We start from the raw sequence: 17,481 nt of genomic DNA, 5'->3' as shown, positions 1-17,481 counted from the left end.
AGCAAAAGTTAATGTTGCCATAGCATGGGGATAAGAGACAGGAGATTGCCCGTTTGGGGCCAATCTCATCCTAATTGCGCACCTCCTATTCCAGCATGGCCAAAATGACAGAAAAAGGCATGATAAGCGATTAAATGATTTTTTTTTGTATTATGAAAACACTTTCAATTTCTAAAAAGTCCCTTTTGGTTACTACAACTGATACGCTATTAAGTTCTTTCAACAACATGATGAGAAAAAGGACAACAGGGGATCTTTCATCTGCAAATGGCGACAAGTAAAAAGTTAGGCCCACGTCCTCTCGACCTCATTTTACGGGGGTGGTGATTTTGCATATATTGGGATGATGGAGGAGAGATCGGTGGATAGCCAAATAGCTCTGTTCAATATGAGAAGCCCATTTTAAAAGTTTTTTATTGATTTTCACGTCCTCAGTCCTAACTAATCGTCAAGAAATCTGGACAGACCAAAATCAAGAAGCGATTTTTGGGACACTCATTTACTTATTGAAACGAGTAACACTTGTTTTTTTGTTTCTTTCTCAAATGGAATTTTCGAGATTGGTAAATTTTAATTCTGTAAACATTTCCTGCATTAGAGCTGATGAAACGCTGATCGATGAAACAACAAGTAATTCACTTTATTACACTTTTTGTTCGGTTCGAGGGTTTTGAGCCTCATCAAAAGAATAGGTCGTGTTCCCACTCTCCTCGTCGTCATTCTATGTCACGAAGTTTCAACAGGCGAAGACCAATATGGCCACGTTTAAAAATTCAGAAATAAAAATTCTTCTCTAGGAAATTCAATTAAATAATTCGAGTTGAATTTTCCAAAGTGGCATTTTGTAACTTATGCTACGTTCGTTATGTGCGTTAGATATAATGAATCGATTAACAGTGAATGATCAATTTACTTTCTGGTTATTAAAAAAAAAATCTATTTTAAAGTAACAACCTTTAACCGTTCAAAAGAATTCGTCGTTCCGCTACGCCATGGGTGATAAGTCATGGTCAAGAGTGATCATGAGTGGGATATGATACCAACTTGTAGATAGAGGTAAGCTCTGTTTCTAACTTTTGAATGTTAGCTCTGAACTTTCAAGTAATCCGAAATGGCTTAAAGTTTTAGTTTTACTAGCCATAAACAAACGCTATATTGGATTATTGGATCAACCGAATTTGTTGTTCGGTTTAGTTTTATCTTCTGAAACCTGAAAATGCCGCAAGTTTTACTTTTGCTTTATTTTCAAGCAAAAGTGGCTTTAAATTGTTGTTGTATTTTGTTTTTAGGAACCTTAACTGGCTTAAGTGTTTAGTTGCGTCTTATTAACCTTAACTAGTTTCAGTTTCTATAATTTATTGAGGAAGTTTAGACGTCTACTAATTAATCTTCATTTCTCTCTCTTTGCTTACAGTTTTACTGTCAAAATCGAAAGTAATTGTTAAGGAATGATTGAATTAAGAAGCGACTTATTTGTAAATTTAGTCATACACCTTTGTTCCCAATGCCAAGAAAATTCTCTTCCGTGGAAACATATGAGGAAAACGATTGTTAACAATGCCAGCAGATCGGGGAGGCTCTAAACAGCTTCTTATGCAACTTTGCCAAAAATACTGTTCCACCGTTGGATTGTAAATACAATGAAATATGATACATATCTTCAATAAATTTTCAGAGTAATTTGAAAGTCGTTATCTACAGAATCGTACAACCTAACTCCAGCTTTGCTTGCCCTAAGCCTTTAAATTTAGAACTGCACTCAGCCATATTTAAACGAATAAAAGTAGTTTTATGCGTTGTGCTGCCGGTAAATCAAATTTAGCTACTTTTCTGAACACTCGTTAGCGGAAGGAACTAAATTTGCATATTTTAACAGCCTAAACTTTATAATTAGCGCTTAACTTGCACGTTTATCCGGATTAGCTGCATCTCTTAAACTAATTTTGCCTCTGGTGCACTACGAATACATATTTCCGCAGTATCTAAGCTTATTCAGAGGTTACATATAAACGTTCGTGAAATTTTTCAAGTCTATGTGTTTTAATATTCTTGGGGGAGTATAGCTTAACCGAGCAAAAGTAAACCAATTTCATTGTTTGTAAATCCGAAGTACAATAAAACAAAATACGATGCTTTTCCAACAAAGTTTGGCTTCCTTCATCCTGAAACGAGGCGAGAATACTTTGTCACTTTTTGTTATCGACTAATATAAATTTCCGACTCACATGCGGAAAACTTTTACGGAACGACGTTTTAGAGGAAAAAAATTTATTAGCTTTCAGTTTTGGTTAAAAAACGTGACTTTTGAAGGAAGTTTGCAATTATATCAGTTATTCATTTGTTGTAAAATACTTTCAAGTCGGAATTGGTTTTTCCGACTCGAAAGCACGAAGTTTCGGTTTCCACTTTCAGACCATAAAAATGCAAATCTGACTATGGTCCGTCAACCTTTGTTCGACTGGTGATTGAAAATCTTACCGGTGGCATTCGCCAAAACTTAAACTTCCTCGAGACGGCCAGAGACCTCGAAACTGCTACACGAGGAACTCCCGAAACCAACCAATAGCTTCTCAGATGTTTGGATTAGTACCGAATCGTTCTTCGTAAGAACTGCTCAAGTGGTTCATTCTTAAACGAGCGATACACAATCATAAAAAAATTGCTAGTCCTGAGAGGACTTTCCTAATAATTATTGTCAATAAATTCCTTCAAGTTCCTTAGATCTGATTTCAGCATATAGGAAAAATCGAAAATTAGGTGTATAAATCGATGGGTGCTGAAGCATGATTTCTGTAAGCGGCATATTTTTGTACGTCCAGCGTGTGGACCGGTCAACACCCGTTGTGCAAAACCATGTGCACTTAATAGGTGACCATGAAAAAATAAAACCAAGGATAACGTGAACTTAGAACACCCAGCGAAAAATATATGGGCGTATGAAGAGTGAACTATGTTTGGAAAAAAATGTTTGTAACACCCATTATAACGGCAACAGTCAGAAACCAATCTATCAGCCTAAGGCAAGTACTTTATTTTTTTAACTCCTCACGTGGATTGCGGTGAAAAAAGCATTACTTTACAAGGGGTCGGCGTCGGAATAAGGAAAATTAACGATTTGAGGCGAACGTGGTAACATGGGCCTCCAGGGTAATTGCGAGTGAAGCCTCTTCTTAAAATAAAGGATCGAAGTTTAGGTGTTCACCTAAAGGGTCAAATTTTTCGGGTCCGAAAGTTAGACGGACTCGTGGGAATATGACCAACCCTAGTAAATTTGGTCGGTTAAGACGGTACTGTGCTACGCTCCACGTCACCGATTTTTGGTCTTCCAGTGAATAACGCAACACCCGAAATTATCCTGCACGACTACCTCCAATCTTATTTTGAAGTTACCAGTTATCACAAGTTAGTTACGATTTTGCTAATAATATTGGTGAGTCGTAATTCACTCCTAACCTGAACTAATCCCTTTCTCACTGTTGTTATGATGGAAGCAAACAAGTTAAAACTCCGGCCAGGACTACGTTGTAATGGATTCATTCGTCACTCGTCGTTCCGTTGCCTCAATATTGTGAAGTAACAAGGAATTCAGACATTCTTCTCAAGACAACCTTCTAAACTAAATCGGATTAATATCACACTCCGTCTCATGTGAAATACTCAGGAGTTAGCAAAATTTGTTGTTGGTTAATAAATATCTATACGCCAAAGAGTTTATATCTTCCTTTAATACATTTTTGCAGCTTAACGAACCCGTTTTATTAATTCTCCTGTTTTCCGGTGTCTGTTTTGATTTAGCTGAATGGACTGTTGATAAATAATACTGGTGTGAAAATACAAGATCTTGAATTCAATGACCGACAGGTACATGGGAACACGACTCATTCACTTTATAATGGAAGGCAAGGAATCAATTATAGAGCAAGGTCGTTAGCAAAGATCAAACTGGCTCTCAATTTCTCTTGGGGGTTTCTCTTCCAAATTTCGTTCAAAATAGGAACTAATAATTCCAACGATTCCCGAGAATGATTCCCAAAGATCCTCGAAGGATCTGTGGCCTTCCTACAAACTGATAAGGGAAGCCTCAATATTTGACTAGCTCACTTCGCGAACCGGATCTCATCAATCATTCTGGACGCTCGTACTGCAAATACAGGGTGGACTTAAAAAAATGTTAGAAGGAAAACCCCGAGGACTGTTTGACTATTTAAAACAAAATTTTAGTATATTAATATGCTACAAGTGGAACACGTTTTGACGTCTTTATTAAAATTTGATCAGCAACAGTTTCGTAAATTTTTTGACGATTTTCAAGACAAATTTAATACCATTGAGTCATTTATGCATTTTTATAAAACGTAATCTATAAGTGTAAGTAACTTGATTAGTTTTTAGAATAATTTAAAAAATCAGTTCCACCATGTTTAGAGGTAGAAAAAGTCGTTTGGAAGACATTTTGAAAGATAGCACATAACAATCTCTAAATTATAAACGTTTCGATAATTTGTTTTGCTGTTATTTAAATTCTTGTGGAAAACAATCCAATAAATGTGCAAATTTATAATGGCAATGGATAATTCATTCCATTTGACATGTTAGTGGCGCCCACATTTCCGTCTCTCATAAAATTTCAGTTACGACGTGAAGATACGCCTTTGTGGCATATTTATACTACATTTGTTCTCTCAATTTTAAACAAAATAACTCATCATCTATTTCCAAAGAAGCTCCTAGAGGTTCCACTGGAGAGTTCCAATTCTGACCACAGGGGCAAAGCCTCGCACTTGCATTTTTTTTTTAGGTTTAAGTACGGCTCCCACGTGCCTCCTGCTGCAAAGCTTCCAGAGGTCGAACCCTGCGTTTGGCATTATTTCTGTATTTATTCTACGAGGTGTAATGTGAAATTCGTATGTTTATTGCATAAAGCACATGAATCCTATTCTGTAAATTGGCGTGAGCTATATTTATTCATGTGCTCTGCTAGTCCTAACGCAAAATCCGAATTTAATAGGCATTGAAACCTGTTTGAAAATTTTTAAATGAGGTTTAATATTACCGGATAAAAGCTGCAGAATAACAAATATAAATAAAATATCGGCGAGCAACAAGCCAAATTCGAGCTGCACAGACCCATTTAATCCGACAATGAAATACATTTATTCTCATTTGGGCTACACATAGCAATGCGTTAATATTGTTTGTAGGGGGCTGGCAAATTGGTTCCCGTTATACTTGTAAATTGGCAACGGGGGAATTTTAGCTGATTTCAATTCAACGTATGCCTCGATTTATACCTCGTCCAAATATTAAACGCCGCTGCTTTACCAATCTCTCTAATCTATCAATTATTGCTGCCATTACCCCGGAAATTGCATTATTTAACGTTACTGGTGCAGATATCGAATGGACCCATTTTCGAAAATTTTAATCGTTCGAATATTGAGCTATAATTTGTTGCGCATTGCTATGGCGATTGCTAGTTGTCACTGTTAATAAAATTTAGTATTAGGCACTTGCCTTGTTGACAGCTTTCCCATTGTAAATGCATCATCACTTCACCTAATAAGCGATTGGGGAAAAATCACCACCCACCCCGCGTGTAAAATAACTGTACACGATAAACTGTCACGGTATGAAATATGCAAATTTAAATTTTTCTATGCGCACAACTGAAAATGATGCGATACACATTTTAATTATTGAGAAACAACACAATATTCCACGGGATATCATAACTACTCATATTTTTCCTTTATATTGTCTACATCCTTAAAGAATGGGGAGTGGATTCTAGTTAAATGCATTCCAAATCAATTTCTCATATTTTAATTTGCCTTAAATCGTTACGATGAACCTTTCCGAAATTACCAGCAAAGTGTTTCATCTTGAAAAATTCATATTAAGGTAGTTGCATAGAGTAATTTTCTTTAAAGTTGTGAGAACACAAAGTCCCATGTTTCACAATTATCGAAAAAACGAGATTGGAAAATTTCCAGTGAAAATCGAATTTTCGTCGGCAAACTACTAAATAATGGAAATCTTGGATCGAAAAATAAGCCCAAGCATAAAGACATGTATGACCAAAATGTTCCTTAAAGTCCAAATAGATTATGAATATTTCATGAAACGTGCCAGGTAAAAAATCTGATTTGCGGGGCGAATGCCGAAATGTCGCTATGAAAAGCTTGCACTATTATAGTCTCCAGTCACTGGAAGACTACTCCATATACGAATATGTATAGCGGAACCGCTTTTTAGAATTAGGAGATCGGGGATAATCAATAAAGCATTTGAGTTACTGCAGTAAAAATCGATTTCCAACTACGAAACTGAGATTGTACCCTGGAGACTCATTTAAGATGTGGAAAATTTGCATGTTCAAGGACTTAAACAAGTGGAAACTACTTCTAGTAAATTTGTAAATTAAACCCGAGAGAGATCTGTTAATACATATATTTATACAACAATACATGATGAGAACATACAGTCTAACCCAACAAAATTAGTATGAACAATTCAAAGCTAAATACCGGAACAGACAAGCCACTACTAAAACAGAAGGGAAAACCTGGAGCTACAATTGACTAATGGACTTGACTAAGCTCCAAAGCGAAGGAGAAATCTTGATGGACCACCAAGACTCCACCTTGTTCCCTAATCCGACGGTCGACTATGATGGACCACCATAGGCAACGATCGGGCAGATTGGCCCATTATTAGGTGGACCACTTTAATACCATCATCGGTTCTTATTCCGGATCGGATACTCGATTCAGAGCCCTGTGGTCGACCGTGATAGTATAATAAGCGATACGGGCACGGCAAGGGTTTTACGGTATTTTAGGGGGTGTCTTAGACAATTTCCAGACAAGCTTGATTAAAATTTTGTTTATAAATTATATATATTAATTATTTTTGTAGAGCTCATATAAGAACGCCTAATTACATATAAAGCGTGGGCATAATTTTCAATACCCTGTATGCAGGGTGTTTCACATCATATCGGACAAATTTCAATCACATATGTACTGTTACATAAGAAAGCCATTTGTCAAAAGAAATTCTAATAAAAATCCTACAGATAACGAGATAGACAATAATAAAATTTATTTATTCTGTACTACAAAAATTGTTCAACATTGTTTCCATTGGCTTAAACGCAAACTGGGGCCCGTCGAATCCAATTGTGGCGGAATAGTTCGAATATTCCTCCTGCTTGTTGCCCCCGAATATGCAAATTATCGGCCGTCGTTGTAAACCGCTCTCGCAGTTCTTCACTATTCTGAACTTTGATACAGTCGACTTCGTTTTTTAAATATCCTCATAAAAAGAAATCTAAGGGATTTAGATCTGGAGATTGCGGAGGCCATCCCGGCAGATCCAACGTATTCCATGTACTAGAGTTTAAAAAATTCAGCCACCTAAACGAAAATGTAGAGGTGGAACATCGTGCATAAACCACATACGTGCTCGCATTGCTAAGAGCATATATTCAAGGATAAGGAAGGAAAAGGAAACAATTTTTGCACCTTTTTGTCAATGTTTATGTGAAGTGTTAACTTCAATACAGTCAAATGGATGGATCGGTTTAATCCTATAAATAAACATCTATTATTATTTATCTCGTTACCTGTGGGACTTTCATTACATTTCTTTTGACAAATGAACTTCTTATGTAACATGCAATTGAAATTTGTCCAACAAGTTGTGAAACTCTCTGTATAAGTATTTCGTGAAAACCGCAAAGTGCTATAAAAAGAACATAGTTTCCAAGAAAACTAAAAGAGTGTTTTAAAGAATATTTAATTTAAGACTTAATGTTAACTTTGGGTAACTTAAAGACTGACTTAATTATCAAATATAACGATTACAGACCTGAAAATATCTTGTAGTGATCCCAGATAATGATGTTATTATCTGAGATATAACTCCATTATTGTGCAAACTTTTTTAAAATCAGTTTTAGGTTTTGAATGGACAGGTGTTTTGCCCTGATGTTTAATGCACAATTTTCGTCCCAGATATAGAAACATTTTCGATACGTATCCGCGAAGTAGCAAATTAGAAATGGAAAATTTAAATTCCCGAGCCAAAACCATTTTCCTTCCATCCCTCAAGATCTTAAGGGTTTTGTCAGATTCAACTTTAATATCTTTTATACTGCTTAATGTTGGAGCCTGAACGATCGTTGAAGGGGCAATCCTACCTAATGAATTACAGCGATGCAGTTCCTTTTCTGGTAATGTGGTCTTCTCCATATCATCCATACTTTAGTGCAATTCCTTAGTATTTTCCAGCATGGTGCTACAGGTTTTTTGGAATAGAATATGTTCTTTGCAATGCATTGCCACACGTTTTTCCATAAGTCTCAAACTCTTCTCGAAACTTCCTATTTCAGAGAAGAGCGGTTCTGTCAAAGACTTTCAATTCCAGTTTGGAATTATAGGGCAATTTGATAACAATGCACTTACAGGTTGATTTAGTGAGGTTTTTTGGTGTCGAAAATTCGAATTTTCACTGCATATTTTCAAACTATGGTCTTTCGATAATTGTGAAACTTGGGACTTCGTGTCCTCATCTCATTAAAGAAAGTTATTCTCTGCAACTACGTTAATATGAATTTTTCAAGATGAAACTCTCCGTTGGCAATTTCGAAGAGGGTTCATGGTAACGGTTTACAGCTGAAGAATGGGCAAATTTGGATTTGAGAAATTGATTTAGAAGGCATTCAACTACAACCCACTTCCCACGCTTCAAGAATGTAGACAATATAAATAATTCAAGGAAATATATGAATAGTTATGATATCCCGTGAAATATAGTGTTGGCACTCAATCATTAAAATGTGTATCGTACCATCTTCAGTTGTTGCTTACAGATAGATTCAAATTTCCACATTCCACACTCTAACAGTTTAACGTTTACAATTATTCTGCACACGGGGTGGCGGTTTTTCCCCAATTCCTTATTAGGTGAGATGATGATGCATTCACAATCGGAAAGCTGTCGACAAGGCAAACACCTATTGCACCATTGGACAGGTAGATGAATCTCTGAGAGACCAAATTATTATAATCGCGATCTCAGATTGCTGAAGGGAATAGCACGGTTCGGTCGGTTCAACAGCAATAATTAACTAGCTGTTCTCACCTTGCAATTTTCTATATTAAATCCTCGAAATGTGTCATTTCTCGCATCCCTGGAATTCTATTTTCTGAGTGGTACACAACTTGATCGATCACTTTTTGAGCGAATCGTAAGAGATGAATAATCTCCCTCAGTCGAGGGCTGTAACCCTGATGTTTTATATACGCATCTCAAGCTCATCTTTCTGGAGATACAAATGACTGGCCAATAAAGATTTATACAAACCGACTCATCAAAAATTCCATCCGCTCGAACGATCCCGATCGAATATTTGTATTGGGTGCTACCTACATAAGCCGCCAGCTACTGACACAACATTTTCGATGGGTCTAAGCCTATTGCAGAGGTCCGAGCGAACAGGATTTCATCTATACCAGACGTATTTTCATTTGATTAAAGATTCAATTTTGCAAAAAGGCATCACGAAATTCCGAATAAACATTCATGCGGGGTTCGACCACTTATGGTAAGAAGATGAAATAACATTCCCGAGGATTTGCTGGAAGATGTGCAAACAAGCATACGTGAATTCGGCGGTGTATGTATAGAGAAAACAATCCCGATAGTGTAAGGATTCCTTTAATGGAATTTTGCTGTCTTCCCTTTCGCTTTGTGTATGTATCTAGTTTTGATAGGTGGCACTCTCCTTGTACAACACACGGAAAATACCATCTCTAATGCAAGTAAACAATCAGCTCGTTGGCTTGAAGCGGATTATTAATACCCCGTGGTTGAACTGAAATAGGATGAAATAAATATAGCTGTGGTAGAATAATTGATTACAAAATCCCTGCAACAAATTTACGTGTGGGTTGCTCTAAATGTTTATGTATAATTTATACTTCTGGGTCGTGGTCTAATAAAGCTATTTTCAACCGATTAGCGAGCGAACTGATTCGGGGGTGGTTTTGTGTTTGTGTTATTACTTTTGAGGGTATAAACAATATCAATTAGGGCATCTACACTTTCGAGCATAAAGTTAGAGTGATTTAAAAAATGTCTCAAAGCTTGCAGAAACAAATAGAAGGGGGGGCTCACCCTTCCAGAAGCCTAAGATGGTTTTTCTTCGAAATCTGAAACGATCTTTAACAACAATCACATGTTTCGATGACCCTTCGACAAAAAAGTGACCTCGTACCAAAACGCCAAAAAAGTGTTTTTTTTTCATCTACATTCGCATATTGAAAATTCTATAATTGGACTCATTATTATTGTTATTTTGTCCTTGTATGCATGCGCATGTGCGTGAATGCGTACAGGTACCTGATAGAGGTTTTCGAAGACCATGTTGTATCGTTCAAAGTTATTCGTGGAGAGAACACAACCCTCATGCATGATAACGCACGGCCCCAAACTGTTCCCAAGGATACAGCTTTTCTTGACGAGCTTCAAATCATACGATTTGTCTGGCCTGCTCGAAATCCGTATTTTAATCCGATAGAACATTTTTTGCGAAGTGATAAAAAGACGTTTATGGAGACATGTGCTGGTTACTCAAAATTCTAAAGGGGTTCGCAATTGGCTGGGCCAAGAATGCAACAATCATGCGCGAAATGTGATCCAAAACCTGATTCGACGCATGCCTCGTCGTCTATAAGGTGTCGTCGCTCCTAGAGGAGGAAATATTCAACGTTCGATTCCGCAAAAACTTTAATGATCGGGATAAATGTTCTTTAGTTGCGTTGTTTTTAATACATTTTGCAGCAAGGACAAAAATTCCTTCTCATTCGATCAATCATGACAAAATCACCACTTAAAATTAGTAAATTATGTCACACGTGAAAAAAAAATTATTTAAACTAGAAGCTATTAAATTAAATGCAAAGCGTGAGGTGAACCTAATTTTATGCTCGAGAGTGTATATTTGTTCCAAATTGGAGTCCAACAAACGTGATGCGTAAATTTGTGCTGCGATGCCGTTCTGGGATTTTAGAGAAATCTGATTGTCCTCGATAACATTATATATATCATCAGTTATTCATTGGAAACCACTAATAGCAAACCTAATACTTTAAATACCGAATAAATGACCTTCAATCTTCCTTGATATTTGTACGCGCAGAATACAGACACAATAGCGGGGGGGAAATGTAAGAGCGTATAGGACGATGGACAATTTCAATTAGGATGGATGAGCGAAAGCGAGAGTATCATGGAATGCTTTTCCAGACACTCGGACTAAATGTGTCAACGAGGGTGAGAGGGAGACGGCATAATAAAATGCTGTTTCGTAGCAACTCACACTCCAGGGTCGCAAGGAGGCAGAGACGATGTCATAGGACATTTTTCGAGATTGTAGCAGCAAAAACTTTAGGAGAAATGGAGGGTGCAAGAGAGTATCATTAGGTGTTGCTTGGAAGGTTTGTAACTGGCACGTAAGCAGGAGAGAAAATCACCAATATAAAACACGCGAGGTAGTCCCACTGGAAGAAAAATTGATTTTGTGGGAACACTGTGGCAAGAAGGGGGGAAATCACAGGTTTTCGGACTCTGGCTACTTTCCAATATCGCAGACACAACTATTATAATAATTCACATTGTTGGTATAATTTCACACAGGGCAAGGCTTTCATAGACTATATCTGCCATATTCCCCATTTAAGATATTTCCAGATTAAGGGTAAAAATAAATGAAACATCGCCCCTCGCCGAGCAGCTCGACGTTCATTTCGCCATTCACACTCACGAGAATTGAACATCGCCGCTGGTGAACATTTATTTGTCTTCAGACAGTATTCATTCATGTGTCCACTTTCTTACTAACAGAGAGGTGGTAAAAATGTTGCATGATTCAGGTGGTGATGGTGATTAGTCAAATACCTTCATATGGTGAGTATAGTTAATTATGTCTTATGTATGCTAAATTTAGTCCCTGGTCCCTCAAGTAGCACCACACATTCTGTTACTCTACCCTCAACGTACATTTTATTAAACGCAACCTGCACTGTTGCCGTACGGAAGGAGCGGTCGGTAGGAGAGAACCAATCACAGAACAAGTTTCCCCGCTGGAAAACCAATCACAGAGCCGCTGGGAAACAAAATATTTTATTCCTCATTTTACGGGGATGGAGGGACGAGGGGCGATGCTCAGTAAATAACTTCAATTGATTTACCATCGCCGGATGGCGAGGTGTCCGGCGAGGGACGATCCTTCACTATGCTTTTTACCCCAAGACAATTTGAAATGGAAACATCTTTTGAACACAGGCAGATTTCCAGACTAGGGCATTATCAAAATAAAAATTGCATAGTTTCATCCACAGCAACTGAAGTCCGGTGAATCTTACCAATTAGGAGAAAAACCCTACAAGAGGAGATGAACAAGAAGCTGCTTAGATCGCAAAAGATTAGCGTCTGCGTATTTGTTGTTAAGTTGCCATGTCAATTTTCATTAAGATTTGGATTCAAATGCAGAAACTGGTAACCATGTCGCTTTATCTCCCCCTCTATTTTTCTACAGGAAAATGCTCGTTCGATGCACAATGTATACGTTCAAAGCAATCCAAAACAATTCCGTCCATAAGCCTGGCGAACTTCCCGTATTCATTTTGGCTCGATGAACTGTCAAACTATATTCGGAGTAGTTTCCGAGCTTTGAGATCGACGTCAACGCAGCAGCTCCTGCTACCGGTAAGCTATCTGGCTTTTATCTATTGGATATAATACGTTGCATAGAAAACGAATCATGTAAAAGCTGTACCTTTACTCTCTCATCTTATCCAAGAGGAAATTGCATTTCGCCCAATTCGAGGATAAATGCGGAAATGTGAAATTCGAATGAAATAACCGTATTATTTCGTGACTGAACTGAATGTTGCGCTTTATCGTGTTCTCAATTTCAGCTTGTCATAATGCTTTGCTAGAGCTGGTTGACTGAAACTTAAAAAGCATCCATATATAATAAATCGCTTTGGTTAAGATTGCAATGGCGTAGCGTAAGGATTTACTTTTCCTATTTTCCTCGCGTTCGTAATTCATTTTCACACGTACGCTCTAAACTGAAACGCCTCTGATAAAGCAAAAAGGACAAGTGCTTATAGCCAGTTTTTTACTGTCATTTTTAATTAAAACGTCGCACTTTCATGTTTGAAATATGAGAATAGGAAACGAGACTGAACAGGAATCCTGGCTAATGCGGTTTGCCACCCCGGGAACCATTAACGGTCAGAATTTTTGTTGCAGGCTCTCAAATTCGTTAATTAACTTTCTGGTTCAGAGGCGTTATTTATTGGAAAACCTACCAGTTAATACCACGACTATCTGCAAATTTATAAATCCGTTAGGATACATGCATTCCTATTACTGGGGGCCGGGTCTCATATTTAATATTGAAGTTGCGGTTCGCTTATTATTTTTTACAATGGAGCGAGGATGCCATTTTTAGCCGAAATCACCTTTTCATCCCGTCTAAAAACTGACTCTCCTCGTTTACCTCGCACTGTTTCCATACACCACTCCAAAATCCATACCTCCTGCCTTCTCACAATGAGTTGGTAATTCAATTTATTAAAATATGCTGGTACTTTCGGCAAACTTCCAAACTCTAGCGCAACTGTGAGCCACGAATCATATTTAAGTGAATGAAAACTTGTTGGAAAACAACAAGAAAAAGTAATCAAGGTAATACGAATTTATCACCGGACGGAGAGATTTCAAGAAAAACGGCATTCAATATTTCATAATTTAATGGAAGAATGATCTTTTAGGGACGTCGCGCTCCTAATTACTTTGAAAGCTTGAATTTTAATTAAAGGAATGTAAGAGGTGTATGCGCTTAGGAAACCGTGTGTTTGCCGTATAACATTGTGGATAAGTTTCCAGCTCAATCTGGAGAATTAAATGTGCAACGTAAACTATTTGAAGTGATGTGCTGGCAGTAGCAAATATTTGGAAGCGTTATTTATATTGCGGAGCAGGAATTATCCCAAAGCAAATAATGTAGTCATTTGTTAAATTGTGATTTATTTTACTCATAATCCAGAAAAAAAACCATCATGATGAACAAAATATTACACGTGTGGAGTCTATTCACAAATTATGGATATGTAGAAACTGAAATTTCATACATATTTGAGGATGTTTAGGAACTACTGTAAAGTTCAGAAAAATGTAAATTGACCGTTACGGTCGGCATTCCCACCTTCACAATAGTGCTTTCTGTAACGAATTACCATATATTCAAGAGCTAAATAAAGCAAGATCTCTGTGGGTCACGTAACATATAGCACAGCCAGTAAATTTTTTGTGGGAAATAACACACTTTCCTTCCAACAAAATAACTTCTCATTCCCCTGATTTAATGCCAGTTTGGTGGTGATTTCAGACTGAAAAATCGTCAGCACCCACGGTGATCATTGATCCGGAATATTTGCGATTAAATTTATGTAATCTCCAATGGTTCGCGGAGATGCTGGAGATTACGTCCTGTAAGAGGGTTTGTGCTCTGGGGTATTTTGCCTCAAACGCTTACATGTTAAGCAATATAGGATCGCTTCTCGGGATAATCTTATCCCGGAAAACGTCATTCCAGGTTTTGGCACAGGACGCCGCCAATTGAAGAAAGAAGGCTTAGAATTTAACCCCGACCAATGACTCACGAGATTTTCATTGGGCCTTCATATTACCTTTCTGTCTTTTCCTTTACATTATTTCCCGATCTTCCCGTTGACCCGATTTTCCTCGTTCTTGCCTGATTTCATCTACTGTCGCCCTACACTCACGCCCTTCAGAAATGGCATTCAGTTTCGCTCTCCAGCCCCAAGTATCTCGTTACTGCCATTCTTTCTTTCTGTTAAAACTATCACTTTTCTCAGGAGAAAAAACTTATTGCGTTAATCAAAATTCAACCAAAAAGTAATTAAACAGAGAAGCAGCGTTGCAACCATCAAATCTGCCTGCTCATCGTGACCCTCATGGCAATTATCCTGAAATTACAGCTTCCAAATACAACATAACTTGAAATATTAAAATTCTGAAAGCTCGTGTTCCGAGTTTAATTATATATTTAAATTATAAGTGCCCATTTGAACTACAGCTTTGTGCACATTTAAAGTTAAACATAGACAATTCTAAGTTGATCAATTTAAGGATGATGGAGAGGTTCAATTCAAGTTTAAATTCAAAATCTACTACATATTATTATGAAATTTACTACACAGGAATGAACCACGAACTCGAACTAAAAGTTGTAGGATTTACATTCAAACTGACGGGAAATAAACAGAATCCATTCAATACACGCTCATTTAGGCACTGTATTCCCAAATGCCTCCGGTATTTCTCTAATGCAAGCATTTCATCAAACATTTATTTCATGCTAGCGGGCCAAATCAATATTCTACTAATTTCCCCCGAGCAATAGAACGAAAGAATAAAGCAAATTTCCCCGCAGGAAACAAAAATCATCGAATCCAACTTGATATATTATAAAGTGTGTCGTTCCATATTGGGAAGCCAACTTTATACTTCAAAGTGCAAGTTGGGGTTCGAGAGTGTATTAAAGGTGAGAGGGTAGATTTGAATTTTGTGAGAGGAATATTGAGGTAAATTTGGAAATATGTGAAAAATGTGAGTAATGTCGGTTTCAAAATTGAAAATACTACGAGGAAAAATCGGGAAAGGGAATTTTGAGGAAAACTGGAAAAATCCATAAATTTTAAAATCAGAGAAAGTGAATCCCATTCAGGACTACACGAGATACAAACTACTGGTAAACTTTTTATTTTTTCCTGGAACTCATATTTTTCCGGTAAAAATTTCCGTTTATTTTATTCCAGTGGTAAACAATCTCGCTGTAATAAATGAAGTTAATTAAAATTTCTGAAAACTTCGAGGGATGCCTTGTTATTACTGAAGGTCTAGACGGGAAATTTCCTTCTATCATTGGAATTACTCTTAATTTGTTGTCGGATTTTGAGGATGCCATTAAAATAATTAGAACATTACTATAGTCGCTTCACAGATTTCTTCATTGTGAATTAAGAGGAATTCAATAAAACCGGGAATTGCTTCAGTAAACTACTTACATTTAAAGAAGACCGTTTAAACGGTTCAGAATTCCCAATGACGTTCATAAATACCAAATCAGGACTATTTCGCAACATACATTTTCTTAAAGCGATTAAACAATAATATACACATCCATAGATATGTCGAGCTGCCACAAAATTGGCAATTACTCACTACATTAGCAGAAATCATCATTTAAATAATCACCATTGTATTCAAATGCCGTATAAACGAAACCAAATATGCCAAACTTAGCAACACAAGTTGGCTCATGGCCCGTGGCTACATTTGAACTTGACTTGAAGTGACCGCAAGCTGACAAGCCTTTATACTTTTTATATCTCAATTTCAACGTGAACAATGCAAATGAGCACTCCTCGTGGATAAATGTAGATAATTTAATTGAATCATTGAACTCGAAAATCGAGTTTACAGAATTTTAATGTTGCTTCAGGTTGAAGTGGGTGCGAACGCTGGGATTTCAGGATAATTATGTAAGGATCACGATGATAAGACAGTTCTGATGGTTGCAATAATGCGCCTGTGGGCGCTATTTTTTGCAGTCGTTAGTGCCCCAAGGAGAAGGATTATGAATGTGAAGTATGTTGAAGAAGTGAGTTGCAACTCTGCGGATCACTGAACCGCTGTACATATAGCGTTCAACGCAAGAAGAGAGGAGCGAGATTCTCCCTAAACGATTGTGTGAACTGATAGGCAGCAGGGAACCTCTAAAATCTTAAAACGCCGACGAAGGATAAATCGCTATATACTCAGGCACCTTGAGGTTTTTGACTTACCGTGAAAACCACATGTTAATACACTAAATAAATAATGTCAATAATATGAGCTTAAGGCTTTCCGCACTTTTCGACATCTTCATCTCACGAAAACGAGAATAATTAAAACTATTTTAGGAAGCTCAACATTTTAGAATTAAAGCAAAACTATGTGGGCTTAAAGTTTCCTTGCTGATAACCTGCCAACCTATACCCATTACTTGCGTGTAAACATGCGGATGTATGTCAAAGATTTTCGAGTTATAGTGTGATTACATAGGGCTACACGTGTCTAAAATACACCATCTAGTTTAATGTGTTTTCAAGCTACATACTAGACTACATCTAAAGCTAGCAAAAACTGCATAATATGGTTAAGTATAAACAAGCACACGTAACTGAATGTTCTTCGGGCTTTAGTGCATCTACAAATAAAAATATTCTTCTCCATTAATGGGTTTTCTAACTAAAATCGTCTACCAAATATGAGATATGTAGAAGCATAGCAATCAGGGATATAACTCCAAGGGTGGACACATTTCGCTATGAGAGC

At 37.2% G+C, this 17,481-nt stretch overlaps 1 protein-coding gene across 3 annotated transcripts in view; it reads right to left on the bottom strand.

The window, feature by feature from the left end:
* Nucleotides 1-17,481, bottom strand: part of side-II (sidestep II) — a 229,405-nt gene that overhangs the window by 85,331 nt on the left and 126,593 nt on the right. Inside the window, exon 1 of one of the 3 annotated variants that reach the window (XM_066291906.1) lies at nt 16,950-17,011. The exons of the other annotated variants lie outside the window; for them this stretch is intronic. The gene's annotated coding sequence lies outside the window, so the exon portion shown is untranslated. Of the gene's footprint in view, nt 1-16,949; nt 17,012-17,481 lie in introns of those variants that run through there. 3 annotated transcript variants of the gene reach the window in all.

The sequence above is a fragment of the Euwallacea fornicatus genome, chromosome 2, assembly GCF_040115645.1.
Source record: "Euwallacea fornicatus isolate EFF26 chromosome 2, ASM4011564v1, whole genome shotgun sequence".
NCBI lineage: Eukaryota > Metazoa > Arthropoda > Insecta > Coleoptera > Curculionidae > Euwallacea > Euwallacea fornicatus.
Note: the sequence above shows the minus strand (reverse complement) of the source record. Positions and strands in the feature narration are given on the sequence as shown.